We start from the raw sequence: 15,183 nt of genomic DNA on the forward strand, positions 1-15,183 counted from the left end.
TGGCCACTGATAGCGATTATTATTACGGGAGACAAACACGATGGATGCGGGCTTCAACCCTGTGCCTATTGGGCACTCCGTGCAAAGGAGTAACACTACCAAGCGAGATCCGCTCTATCCGCGCAATTAATGGTCCCCAAGTCAGCACAGGAAGAGAAAGGTTCTGGTATGGGGAGGGAGGTACCAACAACCACCCCCAATCCGTCCACAGCAACACAAAGCAGGAATAAAATTCTTTGTTCACAACCGCATCAATGACGGCTTCAGAGGCACAAACCTCACTCTCCGACTGCCCCAGGTCACGTAAAGGAATAACGTGTCCCAGCCCTCCCCGTCCAATCATCACAGCCCCTTCTCCGCTCTGATGTACCTCAACCTCAGAGTCTACCTGAGCCTCTGCAAATACTTGGGTACAGTGATTAAGATGATAGCACATGGACCGACCCTCCACTTCACCAGCAGTAGGCGACGCATTGGTTATTGTTAAGGGACCCTGTGTTCGTGGCTCATTCCAATCTCCCCGGAAAACCCGCACATATAGCCGATCTCCAGGTTTCATGGTCACCTCGTTGTCACCAGACACAAGGTCTCTCAGTTTTTCCAGTGTTTGGGTTAGTTTAACGAATCATACAATAACTGTTACATATACTGCTTAAGGAGCAGTTCTTATTGCTACAATCTAGGCCCGTCATACGTCCTTCTCCACTTGGGAACTGGCATGGATCTAACGGGACGCATTTCATGCGTTGTCAAGCAATTAGTCTGCATTGGTCGCTCAATTCAGCCAGCCGCAGCGAATCGATCCAGTTAAGATTGGTGCCCACTTAAATTTGGTTCAACTTACCCTTCGAAGTACCGTTAATCCGTTTCACCATAAGCTGCGAGTGGGGATGATAAACACTGACAAACCTCTGCTTAGACTGCAAAGTCCGCAGCACCAACTTAGCCATCTGCTTGTTAAAGCAGACCTATTGTTGGAACTCATCTCAGATGGTATGCTAAATCTCGGAATAACTTCAGTTGTTAAAATATTTACCACAGTGCCTGACCCAGATTCCTTCGACGGGTCGCTTCTACCCATTCACTAAACCTGTCAATGATCTCCAACGCATATCACTTCACAGCCTGAGTTGTTGCCACAATCTGATCAGTTGCTATCCAGTTACTTCCTTTCGATATCAGCATACCCAATTGCTCAACCTGCTGGTTACAGCAATGCAGCTTCTGCCTCAGCAGCTTATGACCAGCACTGGTCAAGCTTTCCAGAAGAGATACGGTGTCACGCTCACATTGACCTTGACTCTCAGAGCAAACTAACAAATCATCAACATACTGGATTAGTGCACTCGGCAATAGCGCACCCTCCAGAGTCATCTTCAACACCTGAATAAATATATTCCGTGAATGCTTAAATCCCTGCAGCATTTGATTATAAGTATACTACCTTCCCCCATATTTAAAAGCGAACAAATATTGACAATTCTCTGGCTGTAGAAATCTAAAGACTGCTGAGCACAAGTCATTAACTAAAAAGCAATCTGCTTCCGGTGGTGAAGTATGTGGGTTTGCAACCACTGCTGGCCAATCTTACACCATTGCATTCATGGGCAGCACGGTGGCACAGTGATTAGCATTGCCGACTCAGCGCATGTGACACGGGTTCACTTCCCGCCTCAGGCGACTGACCGTGTGGAGTTTGCACATTCTCCCTGTGTCTGTGTGGGCTTCCTCCGGGTGCTCCCGTTTCCTCCCCTAGTCCAACAATGTGCAGGCCAGGTGAATTGGCTATGCTAAATTGCCCGCAGTGTAAGGTGCAGCGGTAAATAAAGGGGAATGGTTCTGGGTGGGTGTGCTTCAGCGGGTTGGTATGGACTTGCTGGGCCGAAGGGCCTGTTTCCACACTGTAAGTAATCTTAAAAAAAACTGGCCTCAAATCATGTACCATTGTCCATTTGGATGTATCCGTTTTTGTAACAGGCAGCAATAGTATTACAGGGGTGATATGTTTCCCTAAGTACTCCTGCTTCCAGCAGTCCCAGTATTGTTGCTGCTATTCCCTCCTCTGCTCTTGTTTCAAAGGAGACTGTGATTTTCTCGGTAAATGTGGCCCCAGTTTTAATTTTATTTCCACTGGATTCGGTGATTTCACTCTCCCCAAATCCCTTCCATGTTTTGACAATAAGCTAACTGGTAATGCATCCAACGACTATGCAAATTGATTGCGACTCCCTCCAGCTATCATTGGCATACTCCGTTGGGAAACCATCACAACCTCCTCGCGGTTCCCCAGAAAAAAAAACAATACAAACCGCAACTCGAACATAGTTACTATCGCCAGACATCCAGATTCCTGATGTCATCCTCTGCCAATCACTAATCATTTCTACATGCTTCGTTATGCGTCCCAAATCCTTGGACTGATGTCCCTCATTTACTAACAGTGTCACACAGATCAAATTGACAGAAACTGTGCCAGTTCTTCAAAAGAACATTTTGTCTTATTGCAAAGCTGATCCCTGCTTTCCTATCACTATAGCTTCACTCTGTAAATGCTGCACGTGACGTTGTCGCTGCTCCTTTACTATTTTACTCTGAATCACGTCAAATACCGACTTCGGAGGCTGAGACAAAATCAGTGAAGCTAAAACATCTTTCCTCCATTTTTCCCAAGTTTCCCAAATATAACCATCGATGTCACCTATCCAACATGTATGGCCATTTCTGGCTTCCTGCAACACAAACGGACAATTCACTCTGTTGTTACGAAATCCATTTTGAGTACATTCCAATTTTAATTTTAACTTCAATGAAGCATCCCTACCCAGAAAATAATCGGTGTTCCCTTAGAGACTATTAAAGGCAAGTAGACCCTTTTACTATCCATTTGTAAACTTACTGGAACTGTAAACCTGGTCAACTGCACTATATCCTAGAATCCTACAGTCATAATAAATTTACATGACATGGAAAGGTGGTAGGAATACTGTGGTTGGACGCAAATATTCGTAGCTCCAGTGTTTATCATCATAGGTGTCAACAATCCTTCGACACCAACCTCGACAAAGGGCTCCTTTTCAGCTTTCCGCGTTTTTATAGGATATTTCCCTTTCCCACTTGGTTCTCTGCGCAACCCTAACACATTCTATACGGATTTGCAGTTCCCATCGGGCCTGTAGGGATTTGTGGCAGGCCAGGCCGCACTTTCCTGACTCGAAGGTCCACCCTGGGGTTGGGATGGCCAAGTTCAATAGGTGCAATCTCTCCATAAATGGCCTGGTTGATAACACCACCAACAAACTATTCCTGATACTCTCTGAATCTGACTTTTCACCATACCCTTTGTGCCCCCAAACCTCTTCAAGCCTCTCCTTGAAGACCCCAGTCCCATCGAGGCTGTGGTTAAGTTTATTTTATCCTCGATATGATACTTCTGAAAAAGTTCCCTCCAAAAACGTTTGTTATCGTCATGGGGTTTTCTAGCTCTTGCCAGGAGCCATTAGAGAGTTCTTTCCTTTACCAACATATTACTCATCACATTAGAGCCGATGAACCTCGTTGTCACTGGCCACATCGTCTTGCTTTTTCTGCCTTTCTTTCCTTTTAAGTTCCCTGAGGTGCAGTTGTGTCAATTTTATTTGCATCTCCTCCTGCTAATCAGTTAGCTTCTTTTTCTCTTTCCGGTATCTTTCAAACGCATGGTCTGCATGATCTCTGAATTCTTGCCGGTCTATGTACGTTAGACTCACTACTTCCACTAACTTAGATTGACTTAATGGGCATTGCCTCAACAATAGCAGTCCAGAACATTGTAGTCAAAAGTTGACTACATTCAATATTTTGTTCTGTTTCAAACCTCCACTTTTTCAACAGTTTTCCCAAAGAGGCTGCTGCGTATTCAGTGTCTCCGAGTCGATCCCCTGCCAAAATTGCGGGATCAATCTTCGGCCGATGAGAATCTCACAGGCCCCGCCATATATTCTGTCTAAATCGCTCAAACCCAGCACCATCAAATAACGGATTGTCCACCACATTGTTCAAGCGAGCTCGATCCATTATCTCTCTTATTTGTGAGAGTCCCACCACCTTTATTAGCAGTGCCCTCAAATCACCCATAGCTAAGAACCTTTCTGAGGTTTCATCTTCAAAGTTCTAATCAACTTTTCTACTCCATCATGTAAACTGGGCAACACATTTATCATCCCTTCCAGATCCTCGGTTCCCCAAGGAATGTATTGCAGCTGTCTCCAGCTTTTTCACAAGGAATGGCAATATCTTCTTCGGTGGAGACTTCTTTTCCTTATTTAAGCTGCTACAATGTAATTCCTCATCAGATTTCACTTCAGACCCTACTCCTATGTCTTGTCATTCTTTTTCCGCTTGTTCTGTTCCGGCCCATTTTCCTGACCACATTGCTGCCTCCTCCGCTTTACATACTCTATCAATCTCCGGCTGTTTCTGCCAAACATCCCTACAATGATTTAAGTATTCTTCGAATCCCTTCCTTCTCTTAACCTGCAAAGTTTCCAAATTTCACCTTAGAAGCTTTCTTTTTACAGGTATTAGCGTTTGATTCGGCTTGCCTCCTCGCCTGTTCTGTCTCTCGTTTTATTCTTTACACATTCAGTTCTGAGTCAGCCTCTTGCCAATTCAATTCCCCCTCCATCTCTCCTGTCCCCCTCGTTACAAGACAGCGTGTTACATTCTCTCCAACTAAAATCGTGCGGGGTGGGTGGGGTTGGGGGCGGCGGTTGGTTTCCAAGTCTTCCAACTTGATATATATAAATGTTGCTCCCTATTCTGACATGAGAACGCGGAGATGTTCTGATCCCCAACTTTTGTGCACAGAAACTACTTATTCTGCTCTCTGACACCCCCATCAGTTGTAACTAGTGTCTGAAAAACTTCCTCTCCTACAAATCTAATCAGCTTGAAAATGTCCACCTCTTATTCCCACTTCAATATTCTGTTTGATTAATCCTTCTGTCTGGAGGAGAAAGTGAGGTCTGATTCCTGAAGAAGGGCTTATGCCCGAAACGTCGATTCTCCTGTTCCCTGGATGCTGCCTGACCTGCTGCGCTTTTCCAGCAACACATTTTCAGCTCTAATCCTTCTGTCTGTAATTCTTAATTAGCCTTGCCATTTCATCGCACATATTTATGTCAAAGATACCGTCTTTCGGCCATTTAGTTAATGAATCCAGAGTTCTTCTTTCCCATTTTTTTAAATAAAGCTATCGTTTCTTGCTCCTTACTCAGTGTTTCAATTTCAGTCCGTTTATTCATCCTGATATATCTACGAGTCCAGCGTACCTATTATTTCTGTTTCGCAATGCATTCCCTTATGCCTTAGAAGTCGGATAGCACCTCATAATTTATTATACGTATTCCCTAACTCTACAGCTTGCAATCGTCACTTACCAATATATCAACCCCTAAACTTCCTTTGTTTCCACTAATTAATGAAAAAAAAACTATTGTCGCTCGTGCTGTATCAACTATTCTAGGACTGCATCAGCAAAATGCATTAAATCACGAACGTTTTCTTGAAAAGTCTCTTTCAAATAAGACACTCATAAATCGCTGCAGAGCAAAATTAAATCAAAACACTCCTGGATTTCTAGCACCAGGAAAAGACACAAACAGTTCACAACCAAAATCCAATTGTGCAAACAAACCAGATGGCAATGCTTACTCTCTCTGTCAAAGGCAGGCAACGATTTTCTGCAAACTAGTGATTCTCTCTCTCCTTCCCTCACATACGCAGACATACACAAGGCATTTCTGTGAGCCACAGCTCTCTCTCTCTCTGTGTCTCTCTCTCTCACACACACATACACACACATACACACACACACACACACATACACACACATACACATACATACACATATACACATACACGCACATACATACACACAGACATACGCAAATACACACACATACACACACACACACACAGCCTTGCCGAAACAGATCCATTTTTCATTTCTATAAGTACACTATAGGCCTTGTCATAATACACAACAGTCCAGTAACAGTTTAACACGATGACTATTATTTACTATTTTACATTTAACCATCAACTACCAATCCGCTGGCTTTCAATTTCATCCACAATCACTAATGCTAACAAGAATAAAAATCCTTCCCAGTTCCCGTCCGTGCACTCCCCTATATTCCGATACCATTTTTGTTTTATTTGCTCAAAGATAGGGTGGTTTCCACAGAAACATAAAAACGCCACCTGGAATTTTGTCTCAATCTCTTTATCCTATACTTCCTTACCCGCACCCCCCCCCCCCCCCCGCCCTGCAAAGTTTTCCTGAATAGTCTCTGTGTCTCCACAAGCTTGAATTAACCATCCATCTGATGGTTCTTTGCATCAGAGTGACCCATCAGCAGCTAACTTTGGACATCTGCGTTTCTGAGAATCTCCCTTACTTGACTGCTATAGACTAAATTAGCAGCAAATGCATACCTTTTATTTTGTGGTTGGCCAAAACGTTTATTCTGTCTGTCTCAGGAGAGCTCTCGGTTTAATTGGGAAGTGCCCTGCAACTGAAACCTATTCTCAGAGGAAAGTTTCTCTTCCCTGTCCCATCTGCGGTGCCACATTTCCTGTGGAAGAATCAGTCAATGTTGTATTTTAAAAAAAGCAGGAATATCTTTCACGAAATTAAACTTTAACCTTGCAAAATCAAATCTGTGGCAGCCAGAAAAATGTATTCCCTGACGACCCACTAGCTCTTTGTCCCTCAGCAGTTTAAAAAGTTGTTCCCGCACTTATCGGATAACATTAGCATAACCAATCATGCTGGTTTAGTTTGCCTTTCAAAGCTAGACATCGTCTGCCACATTGGTTCCCGGCATTACACTTCATCTGTCACAGCACACTACCATTATCTGTTATGGGAGCCGTGCAATATGATGCTGTATTACAACACTAAGTCAAGTACATAACTGCGACAGTAATTTCCATATTAACAGCAGCAGGATCTCTGTTTTGTGCATTGCTGTCTCTGCACTTGTAACAACTGAGCTGTCTCCCAATCCGGCCAGGTGAGTGCAGTGCAGCAGAAGGAAGCACTATCCTCCAGTGAGATGCAGGAAGGGGATGATGGGAGGGAAGGCTCCCTCCGAAGCCAATGCCCCAGCAGCTTCCCGACTCCTTAATTTCTATTCTCACACGTGAGGGCGTGGCTCTGCTGGCTGGGTCAGCATTTATTGTCCATTCCACCCCGCCGTGAACTTCTGCAGTCGATGTGCTGGACGGTCGACCAATAATGTTCCTCAAGGAAAGAGTCCCTGGATTCTGACCCAGCCACCGTGAAGGAACGTCCGAAATATTTTCACCTCGGTTTGGTGAGGGACTCATAAGGGGACCTTAAAGGGGAGGTGTCGTGTTCCCACACAGCACGTGTTTCGAAATGGAAGGGGCCATATGTTCAGGAAGTGCTGTAACAGGGCGAGATTCTGCAGTGCGTCTTGTCGTCATTCCTGAGAGTCGTTTGGAGAGGGAGCGATGGATGGTTGTGGTGCCAATCCAGACAGGAGGGTGCTGCTCTCTCCCTGGATGGTTTCGAGTTTCGTTCATGTGTTGGAAAAGCTTCTATCCGGGACAAGTGGGAAGTCGTAGAGTTTTGTCGGTTTCTCCCGTTCCGACATTCCTTTAAAGTCGAGGGGGAAAGGCACAACGTTATGCATTCGGCCTACCGACACCAGTCCGGCAAATCCTGCAACCAGTTTGGGAAACTCCATCAGCACGGCGTCCCTCTGCTAGGGAAGGAGAGAAAAACTGCACTCAGTACTGCAGATGAAGTCCGACCTATCGAATTGCATCAGATCCTCCCAGATCCTCCCAGCTCTAGGACTCGACTCCTCACGATCTGATGGCCGAGTGTAGCGTTTGCAGGAGCATCTTGGGCAGGAGTCTCTCAGAGTGATGACTGAGGTTAAGCATCTTCAGATGCTCCAGAAATGAACTGCTTTCCATCAGAACATAGAACATAGAAAACGACAGCGCAGTACAGGCCCTTTGGCCCTCGATGTTGCGCCGATCCAAGCCCACCTAACCTACAACAGCCCACTATCCTCCATATGCCTGTCCAATGCCCGTTTAAATGCCCATAAAGAGTCCACCACTGCTACTGGCAGGGCATTCCATGAACTCATGACTCGCTGAGTAAAGGATCTACCCCTAACATCTATCCTATACCGACCACCCCTTAATTTAAAGCTATGCCCCCTCGTAATAGCTGACTCTATACGTGGAAAAAGGTTCTCATGGTCAACCCTATCTAAACCCCTAATCATCTTGTACACATCTATCAAGTCACCACTAAACCTTCTTTTCTCCAATGAAAACAGCTCCAAGTGCCTCAGCCTTTCCTCATACGATCTTCCTACCATACCAGGCAATATCCTGGTAATCCTCCACTGCACCCGTTCCAGTGCCTCCACATCCTTCCTATAGTATGGCGACCAAAACTGCACTCAATACTCCAGATGCGTCCACACCAGAGTCTTATACAACTGCAACATTACCTCAGGACTCCGGAACTCAATTCGTCTACCAATAAAAGCCAGTACGCCATATGCCTTCTTCACCGCACTATTTACCTGGGTGGCAACTTTCAGAGGTTTGTGTACATGGACACCAAGATCCCTCTGCTCATCCACACTAGCCAGTATCCGAACATTAGCCCAGTACCCCATCGTCTTGTTACTCTTACCAAAGTGAATCACCTCATACTTACCTACATTGAACTCCATTTGTCACATTTCTGCCCAGCTCTGCAGCTTATCTATATCCCGCTGAAACCTGACACATCCTTCTCACTGTCAACAACTCCACCGATTTTCGTATCATCCGCAAACTTCCTCATCCAACCTTCTAGCCCCTCCTCCAGGACATTTATAATAATGACAAACAGCAATGGTCCCAAAACAGATCCTTGCAGAACACCGCTAGTAACTGCACTCCAAGATGAACCTTTACCATCAACTACTACCCTCTGTCTTCTTCCAGCCAGCCAATTCCTAATCCAAACCTCCAACTCACCCTCAATGCCATACCTCCGTATTTTTTGCAGTAGCCTACCATGGGGAACCTTATCAAACGCCTTACTAAAATCCATATACACCACATCTACCGCTTTACCCTCGTCCACCTCCTTTGTCACCTTCTCAAAGAATTCAATAAGGTTCGTGAGGCACGACCTGCCCTTCACAAAACCATGCTGACTAAACTTGATCATATTATTCCTATCCAGATGTTCTTAAATCCTATCCCTTACAATTCTCTCTCAGACTTTGCCGACAACAGAAGTGAGACTCACCGGCCTATAGTTACTAGGGTTATCCCTACTCCCCTTCTTGAACAAGGGAACCACATTTGCTCTCCTCCAGTCTTCTGGCACTATTCCTGTAGACAACGAGGACATAAAAATCAAGGCCAATGGCTCTGAAATCTCCTCCCTTGCTTCCTAGAGAATCCTAGGATAAATGCCATCAGGCCCAGGGGACTTATCTATTTTCACCCTTTCCAAAATTTCCAATACCTCTTCCCTACATACCTCAAAGCCGTCCATTCTAATTAATTGTGACTCAGTATTCACATCGGCAACAATGTCCTGTTCCTGAGTGAATACTGACGAAAAGTATGCATTCAGTGTCTCGCCAATCTCTTCAACCTCCACAAGCAACTTCCCACTACTATCCTTGGCTGGACCTATTCCGACCCAAGTCATTCTTTTATTCCTGACATACCTATAGAAAGCCTTTGGGTTTTCCCTAATCCTACCAACTAAGGACTTTTTATGTCCCCTCCTTGCTGCTCTTAGCTCTGTCTTCAGATCCTTCCTGGCTACCTTATAACTCTCAATCGCCCCAATTGAACCTTCACACCTCATCTTTACATAGGCCGCCCTCTTCCCTTTAACAAGGGATTCTAATTCCTTATTAAACCACGGCTCCCTCACACGACCCTTTCCTCCCTGCCTGACAGGTACATACTTATCAAGGACACTCAATAGTTGATCCTTGAACAAGCTCCACATATCAATTACGCCCTTCCCTTGAAGCCTAATTTTCCAAACCACACATCGGAAGTCGTGCCTCACCGCATCATAAGTTCCCTGCCCCCAGAAGTTCAGGAGAAGGGGATGTTCACCGATGAATGTTTAACACTATTCGCTACTCCTCAGAAACTGCAGAAGACCGTGTGCTGAAGTTTCAAACCTGGACAATACCAAGGCTGGGTCTGAAAACTGCAAGAGAAGGCGAAACTACGGATACTTGAAATCAGAGTTGAGGGTGTGGTCCTGGAAAAGCAGAGCAGGTCAGGCAGTATCAGAGGAGCAGGAGAGTCGATATTTCGGGCAAAACCGTTCTTCAGGGCCAAGCGGGCTGAGTGTGAAATAGCAGTTGGGTGACGCTGGGGCAATACAGCTAGGAAGGCGATAGGAAGATGAAGGTATGGGAAGGTGAAAGGTTGAAGAGGTGAGTGGAGCACATAAATAGGAGAGACGATGATTAGACAGGACAGGACTTACATTTGGGATACGGTGTGGTGGTAGGGAGAGGAAATGTGGAAAATTGTGAAATTCCCATTGATACGGTGGGGTTGGGGTTCCAAAGGCAGAACGTGAGGCGTTCTTCCTCCACGCTTCTGGTGGTTAGGTTTTAGCGATGGAGGAAGCCCAGGTCCTATATGTCCTCAGTGGAGTGGGAAGGGGAGTTGAAGCGTTTGGCTTACAGAAAAATCTCTGTCGAAGGTGGAAGCTTCCTTTGAGACTGGACGCCCACATGCGGATCGCTTCAGGGAACACTTCCCAGATGCGCACACGGACCAATCCCACTGCCCAGTGGCCTAACACTTCAACTCAATCTCCCACTCTGCCAAGGACATGCAGGTCATGGCTTTACTGCTTTGCCAATCCATAACCACACAACGCCTGGAGCAAGAACATCTCATAGTCACCTCGGGACACTCCAACCCTACGGGATCAATGTGGATTTCACCAGTTTCGTCAGTTCCTCTTCCCCACCCTCTCCCAGATCTAACCTTGCAACTAATCACCGCCCTCTTGACCTGTGCATTGCCTTTCCCATCCATCTGCACCCCCTCCTCTCCGACCTATCACCATTACTCCACCTCCTTCTACCTATCGCCTTCGAAGCTAACTTCCCCCAGCTCCACCATTCTGTTTACTTCCAGCCTCTTTAACCCCCCCCCCCCCCCCCCCATACCCACATTCCTCATGACCGAAACTCGATTCTCCTGCTCCTCGGTAGCTGCCTGATCTTGTGTGCTTTTCCACACTGTACTCTTGGCATGAAAACCAAGTAACATCCGTATCACGCAAATGCCAGATGATGACTATCTCCAGTCAAACAATGTGTCACTGCTTTGTGCTGATGACACGCAATTGATCACCGGAAGCAGACTCCACACTTCATTTGAGGCGATTAGTGATTGAAACCTGGATGGCAACAGCTCATGATGTATTCGGCTGGCTGCACAGAAAGACAGCGAGCTGCTGGGTTATATCCAGCAACGTCTCATTACTGGCAACCGCGCTGATGTGGTTCAGACAGGCTGGAGTCTGAGGATAAGGCAGTTGCGCTTCAGAAGGAAATGTTTAACAACTCAACCACGGTTTGAAGATAGAAATGTTTAACCATTCAGGCAGCTGATTAAGGCAGGGAGACAGAGGGAGGAAGAAAGGGAGTGAGAGGGGCATAGAAACAGTGGAGACGATGAGGAGATCTAAAGTCTATAATAAATAGCCACAGCATGAGACCTTGCAGCCCCCTCCACACTGCTCCTCCGTGAAGTAAGAATATCACTGGTCCAATAATTCTGCGCATCCACTTTCCTTCCCACGACCTATCTCTCTCTTCACCCGACTGATCAAGAATGAAACCTTTCAGTTTTTAATATGCATAAGGACTCTGCACCACATCCCCAAACAGCACTGTGTGGTGTTCAAAAGGCTGACAATCCGCTGAGAGAAGCCATTCCTCTTTACTTTAGTCAGAGATTTAAGTCTTTCCTGAGACGATGCCCTCCGGTCCAGCACTCACCCACAAAGGAAGACACTTTCAAAACTTTTACCCCTTCGAGCCCATTAAGAATCCCTTGTGTTTCGATGAGATCCTCTGTCAGGTAAATGAACTCCATAGAATAGAATCCAAAATTTACTCACAGGGTAGTCGGGGCGTGAAACGTCCGGCGTTCAGCCAGTAGAAGACTCGCTGTACTTTGGATAGGCATATGAACGAGAATGTAATTGTGTAGGTTTGCTGGGCTTCAGACTAGGGACATAGGTCCGCTAATGTCAATGGCCTAAGGGCCTGTACTGCGCTGTAAGGTTCTCTGTTCTATGTTCTAACTCGTTTCAACATTGATCTTAAGACATTGGAAGGAAAAACTGCAAGGAAGGGTTGGAGGAGTCAAAGGAACGCCAGTGCCAGAGACACTTGGAAAAGGGCAAAAGGGATGGAGAAAGAAAGAGAGAAGACAATAGCGGCAAAAGAAGTAATAAAGATGTTTACGTGCAGGCAAGATGACGGGACTATTACGGTCACAACACCAGGATGGCCCAGAGATTTGTTCAGACAATTTAAAAGTTGTAAATACTGCAAATCCTGAAAAGAAATCTAGATTTCCTTTTACCAGTGAGAATTTTCCAACTCCACTCCAATCGGTGCCCGATAGTGTTAAAATGTCGACGAAGTCAATAGGCAGGAGTTACACCTGCTCTACTCTGGTAGCCACGGGATTGGTGTAGCTGGTCCAGTTCCTTTCTGGTTAACGGTAACCCCCAGGCGTTTGCTAGTGCAGGAATCAGCAATGGGTATTCCATTGGATGTCAAGGATTTCTGTGTGTGTGTGAGTGAGAAAGAGAGGTTCTGTGTAAGTGGGTATGAGTGCGTATGCAAGGGATGAAGGCAGGTTTGCCTAAGTATGTGTGAGTGCGTGGATGAGGGTTTATGAAATCTACGTGAGTGTGTGAGTGCGCGTGTGTGCCAGTGTGTGGGAAAGATTCTGTGTCAGTGTGCGTGCGTGTGAGTATTTGGGAGAAAGGTCTACGTAAGTACATGTGAGTGCATCACAGGAGGATCTGACTGAGTGTGTGACTGTGTGTGCTGGAGGAAGGTCTGTCTGCGTGTGTGTTGATTGGGTGCGTGTGTGTGTGTGTGTGGAAGACTATCTGTGCAAGTGTGTGTGAATTTCTGTGGAGGAGTATCTACGTAAGTTTATGTGAGTGTGCGCGTGTGTGAGTTGATGAGGAGAGTCTGCCGAAGTGTGTGTGAATCTGTGTGTGTGTGTGTATGCGAGCGGGCATGTATAGATGTGTGAGTGTGACAGCCAGAGTGTGGTTGGAGAGTCTGTGTAAGAGTGAATGTGTGGCAGTGTGTGTTTGTAGGCATGAGTGTGTGAGAATGCGTGTGTGAGAAGGGATTCTGTTCAAGTGTATGTGACTGTGTCTGAATGTCCGCGTGTAGGTGGATGGTTTGTGCAAATATGCGTTCGGTTGTGAGTGTTTGTGTGGGAGACTGCGTATGTTTGTGCGTGAGTGTGTGTGTGAGAGAGGAGGATCTGCGTATGTGTGTGCGGGGTGCGAGTGAGGGTGAGGGTCTGTCTAACTGTGTGCGTGTGCATGTGTAGGAGAGATCATGTACAGGTGCGTGAGTGTATGTGTGTGAGTGTGGGTGGAGGGAATGTGCAAGTGTGAATATGTGAGTGTGTGTGGATGTTACTGTGCAAGCGTATGTGAGTGTGTGTGAGTGTTATTGAGTGGTAGCAGTGTCTGTGTAAGTGTGTGTACTGATATTAGTCGGGGTGCGTGTGCGTCTGTGTGCATGAGAGGGTGTGAGTAGTGTGTGAGGGAGGGACTGCGTAAGTGTGCGTAACTGTGTGTGGGAGAGGGACCGGAAATGTGTGTTAGAATGTGTCAGGAGAGCCTGTGTAAGTGTGAGTGAGTGTCTGAGCGTTTAAGTATGTGTGAATGTGGCAAAGAGTCTGCCGAAGAGTGTGTCTGCATGCACAGGGTCTGTGAAAGTGTGTGTGTGTTTATGTGTATGTGTGTGCGTGTGTGTGTGAGAGAGAGGGTATGTGTAAGTGGGGGTGAGTGTGGGTGCAAGGGAGGAACGCAGGTCTGTCTAATATTGTGTAACTGTGTTTTGAAGAGGAAATGTACACGTGTGTGAAGGTGTGTGTGTAGGTTCAGTGGAAGAATGTTCATGAGTCTGTGCGTGTGTGAGAGAGTGTGTGAAAGTGGGAGGGGTTCTGTGCAATGTGTGGGTTAGTGAGTTTGAGCATGTGGAATGTCTGAGTAATTGTGCGAGTGTATTTGTGTCAATGCGTGCGAGACTGTATTTAAGTCTGTGTGTGTGTATGAGTGAGATCGAGGATTCGTGTAAGTGTATGGTTGTGCCTGAGTGTGTGTAAGTGGGTGCGAGTATATGTGACTGTGTGTAAGCGTGTTAGTTAAAGATCGATGTAAGTGAATGGTCTATGTGAGTGCATTTCAGTGCGTGTATGGGGAGAAGGTATGCATGAGTGTGCCTGCGTACATGTGAATATGTGTACGGGGGAGGAGAGTCTGTGTAGGAATTTGAGTGCGTGTGGGAGGAAGAACAATGTAAGTGTGTGTGTATGAGTTGGGAGTCTGTGCAAGTGTATGTGAGTGTTTGTGAGCGTGTAGGACACGGGGCTGTGAAAGTCTGTGTGCGTACGTGAGCGTGTGTATGTGCACGTGTGAGTGTCACTGTGTGGCATAGGTTCTGCGTTATTGTGTGTGAGTATGCGTATGTGGGAGAAAGGTCTATGTAAGTACATGTGAATGTGTGGGAGGAGAGTGAGTGCGAGATTGTGTGATGGACAAGGTTTGTGCAAGTGCGTGTGTGTGAGTGTGCGCGTAATTGGAGGAGGAGACTCAGTGTGTGGAAATCTCTGTGAGTGTGTGGAGAGGGCCTGTAGAGGTGCGTCAGAGTGAGTGTATGTCTGTATTTTGAGAGTCTGTGTAAGAGTGATTGTATGGGATTGTGTGCTTGTGTATGCCTGAGTGTATGAGAGTGTGCAAGGGAAGAGATTTTGTGCAAGATTATGTGACTGTGCGAGTGTTAGCCTGTAGGTAGAGGGCCTGTATGAGTCTATGTGGGTGTGACAAAGAGC

This window comes from Chiloscyllium plagiosum, unplaced genomic scaffold, assembly GCF_037043375.1.
Source record: "Chiloscyllium plagiosum isolate Xiang-an unplaced genomic scaffold, Cpla_swu_hap1 HiC_scaffold_41, whole genome shotgun sequence".
NCBI lineage: Eukaryota > Metazoa > Chordata > Chondrichthyes > Orectolobiformes > Hemiscylliidae > Chiloscyllium > Chiloscyllium plagiosum.